Genomic DNA, 4,361 nt, shown 5'->3' with positions numbered 1-4,361 from the left:
TATATATATAACACATAACCAAGATTAATTAAGCTTGAATATCATTTACCTCATTACCGAAGCACATGACTAAAACACCATAATATATATATACACCATGGTCAATTCAGAGATTAACATATTATACCAAACTCACTTCACTTATATGCTTTAACTAAGCTCACCTATGCCGAATTATTTACCACCTTCTTAACAAAACATATCAAACATAATTCACATAAATAAATATGCCATAGCTGAAATACCAAAATCAACATATCTATCACTTGATCAAAAGTATAAAAACCATGCTTAACAAAATAAATGAGCCATTTTTGCATGGCTCATCTTTACATACCCAAAAATCAAACATATTAACTAGACTATACATGCCATAAGTTTAAATTCAAACTTAGTAAAATACCGAAAACAGTCGATAGTGTGATAGACTTCTCTGACGATTCCCGTGCTCTTAACCAACTTCCAAATCTATAAAATTGAAAGCGATTACACACAGTAAGCTATTAAAGCTTAGTAAGCCATAAGCAAATAAACATTTAATCATTTACATAAATTAAGCTAGACAATTAGTAATAAATCATTATAATTTCACATATAATTCAATTTATCAATATATATATCAAAACTTATAGAATTTGTAATAACTTCCCTCTTTACCGAATAATCAATTGAACATTAATATATCCAATCGTCACTTTCCTCAATGCACATATACATCAAAGGCTGAATACATATATATTCAAATATGCAATCACATAATTCATATTTCACATAACTTCATATCATCAATTCAAGTATACAACTTACCTTATTTTCAAATAGGTAATCAACTATCACATACCTGGTCACTTAGCCTGATTTATACATTCGTACACAACTTATCTTTGCCTGTTGAACCATTCAGAATTAAAAAGGATACTCGGATAGTCGAAAGACTCGTACAATGCCAACGTCCTAGACGTGGTCTTACATGTAATCACATATCGATGCCACTGACCCAGACAGGGTCTTACACGAATCAAATACGATGCCAATGTCCCAGACATGGTCTTACACGTAAACACAAGTCGATGCCAACGTCCCAAACGTGGTCTTACACGATAACACATATCGGAAATCCTATGTCATGACATATGTATCCTATCTATTCCTAAGGTTCGTACGGGCTCTTGGACAACGTATCTCGATCGAATCAAACACGAAATAAAACTTCCTGGCTTATCACACATTCGGCCAATACACATATATATCCACAAAATTCAATTCAACAAATAACATATATATATTTGCAAATTCAACAACATTTATATGCTAATAGACTTACCTCGGATGTCGTCGACTGTTAAATCAGCTACTCGACCACTTTTGTATTTCCCCGATCCAAATCCAATTTCTTTAATTCTTGATCTAAGCATATTCAAATTAAGTTTATTTAAACATAATTCTATTCAATTTAACCTAAAAACACATAAATAGGCAAATTATAATTTTGCCCCTAACATTTCACACTTTTTACAATTTAGTCCTTTTTGCTCAAAACACAAAATACACAAAATTTGACTTCACTCCTTAAGGGCCGAATATTCCTAGTGTCCATACAAGCCCACATATTTCATTTATTTCATATTTTAGTCCCTCAAAAATTTATTTTTACAATTAAACCCTAATTACTCAAATTCATCAAAAATTCAAAGACAAAACATGTTAATCTTTCACATATCTTTCATATTCCATCATCAACTATCACAAAGCTCAAGCATTCATCAATGGCATTTCTCAAAATCATCAACAATTCACAAAATTAAGATATGGGTTTTGAAGTATTCAAAGCAACGATCTCAAAAACGTAAAAATTATCAAAAACCGAACAAAAACCAACCTTGAATTAAGCTTCAAAATGGTCGAATGTTTCAAGCTTTCAAACCTTGTTTTTCTTTTCTACATTCGGTGAAGAAAGATGAACATAAAATGGTGGCTTTTAGTGTTTTGTTTTATTATAACATATATTATTATATTATTATTATTTTAACTTTTATTTATATATATATATAAAAATCACATATCATCATTATGCCATCCACTACCTATTATTATTGGATAAATTACAACATAAGGCCTCAAACTTATAAAGACAACAACAATTAGGCACTTTCTTAATTAACCATCAAATTTTCATTTTACGCGATTAAGCCCTTTTTTTGAAATTAAGCACACAAACATAAAATTAATTCACGAAACTTTCACATATGTAAATTCACACATAATTAACACAGAAAATAATATTAAAATATTTTTCAGACTCGAATTTATGGTCCCTAAACTACTGTTCCGATTAGGGTCAAAATCGGGCTGTTACACAAAGGATCCAATTTGAAGATATCACTTTAATAATTTCTTTCTCAATTGATATTTTAATAATTCAATCTCATTTATATAGATCATGCATATCTAATTTGAAGTAAAATAAAATTTTTAATTATTTATTTTACGTAAAGAAAATCTTCAACCGTTAAATATATACTAATTAATTTCTCATCACATGTGATGCACAAATAGTATTATATAAGTAACATGTTTGGACATATGATATTAAAATGATTATAAAATTTAAACGTAAATTCATAAAAAATTAAAAAGAATTTAGAATTAGTATTGTAACATGAAATAGATATAGTTTATACTGTAATAAACAAATATGATGATATCATTGTTCAATGGGTTTGTTTTTTAGACTTGCAATTTGTTACAAATCATGTTATTATTTAGGGTGTATATATACGGAGGTATTTAAACTTGACAATTTATATTTATTTGATATTTTAAATTTTTTGAATTTAATTATATTTAAATTTGGAAACAGTAAGTTAACTTAATTTTTTTTAAGTACATAACTAACATTGTTACGTTTTTAATTTCAACCAACCATACTATGCCACGTGTATTAAAATATATTTATTTAAATTCTTTTTTATTTTTATTAATTAAAAACTAATTAACATTTTCAATTTTTTTCTTTCCTTTTCAATTTTTCATCCTTCTCCCAAACTCCATCATCATTGTCGTTCACCATCGTCAAAACTTTTGATGTCGACAGTCGTCCTCTTAGTCAGGAGCGAAGTTAGAATTTCTTTTTAGGGGTCGGAATTAAATTGTATATTTTTATGATAGTAAAAATGTAATTTCACCATTTTAATAGTCTATATTTTTATAATTTTTAAATGATTAAATCAAACTTTTATCATTTTTGGAGAGCTGAAGTGTAATTTTACCATTACTAATTTAAAATTTTATAGATTATAAAAAAACCTAAATGAAAAAATTTCTATTTTAAGAAACCGAAACCGGGCTGGGTGGGTTTGTGCCGAAGAGAGTAAATATATGAGTGTAAGAAACCCTATTATTATGTTAAATATAATATCCATAAATTATTAAATTGTGATTATAATTTACATACGATTACAATCACAAATAGAAATATATGCTCAGTAACTAATTCTATGCATTCTGTAAGTCTATTAAGGGGTAGTTGCTGACCATGAGTTTAAAGCTGTTCCATACTCAAGACAAGGATCGAACCCTCGACCATTGATTAAGGTAGGAGAACCCGTTACCATCTCACTTAATTCCCGTGATTAATAATAGAAATATATTTTAATAAGGAAGTAGTAAAACCAATGATATATTAGTGATTAATATAGGTAGTTGAAATTTTTTTAGTCAAAAATATATTTTTTATGTATAATAAATTCATGTGCCAATAAACTAAGCTGTGCATATCAGCTTTAGGTCTTAGACCTTATAATATATATTATATAAATAATATTTAGATTTATATGAGAAAAAAATTAGATTGATTTAAAATTTTATATATATGGTAAGTACAATTATATTAATAAATTCGATAGTTGAATTGAATAAATAAATAGAAAAATCTCATCCCTTATACATTTATTTCTAAAGAAATGGTAAAGATATAGTTGACTTATAATAAAGTAGAAGAGCTTGGCCCATGGAATACCATAACAAATACGTGGAGGCAATGTTTTTGTGGCGTTGGAGAAGGCTGCTGCAAGCTCATGTACTTGGCACTATCCAATAATTTATGTCTATAATCACTCCCTTCAACATATAGTTTTGTCTTAAAATTGATTAGTTTATCCAATAAATTTATAAATAATTAAAGCGTCCAACAGTATCCACATTTAATAATGTGCCTTAATAACAGAGACATTAATGGTTCTAAATTTCTAATCCTCCGTTTCTTTATTGTTCTATCAATGGATCTCAAAGATTCAACTATGAATTTTCTTCTTCTTTTTTTTTGTTTACATCTTTCGATATTCAGTAACCATACGAATTCA

The 4,361-nt window shown here is 27.8% G+C and overlaps 1 long non-coding RNA gene across 1 annotated transcript; it reads right to left on the bottom strand.

The window, feature by feature from the left end:
- Positions 1–212: 212 nt before the first annotated feature.
- LOC107900414 (uncharacterized) lies at positions 213–2,013 on the bottom strand. The gene is made up of 2 exons (XR_005914957.1): positions 1,880–2,013; positions 213–1,407 (listed from the first exon to the last, which is right to left on the bottom strand). It is a non-coding gene; the product is annotated as an uncharacterized lncRNA (long non-coding RNA).
- Between the last annotated feature and the right edge of the window lie 2,348 nt (positions 2,014–4,361).

The sequence above is a fragment of the Gossypium hirsutum genome, chromosome D06 (assembly GCF_007990345.1).
Source record: "Gossypium hirsutum isolate 1008001.06 chromosome D06, Gossypium_hirsutum_v2.1, whole genome shotgun sequence".
Lineage (NCBI taxonomy): Eukaryota > Viridiplantae > Streptophyta > Magnoliopsida > Malvales > Malvaceae > Gossypium > Gossypium hirsutum.
Note: the sequence above shows the minus strand (reverse complement) of the source record. Positions and strands in the feature narration are given on the sequence as shown.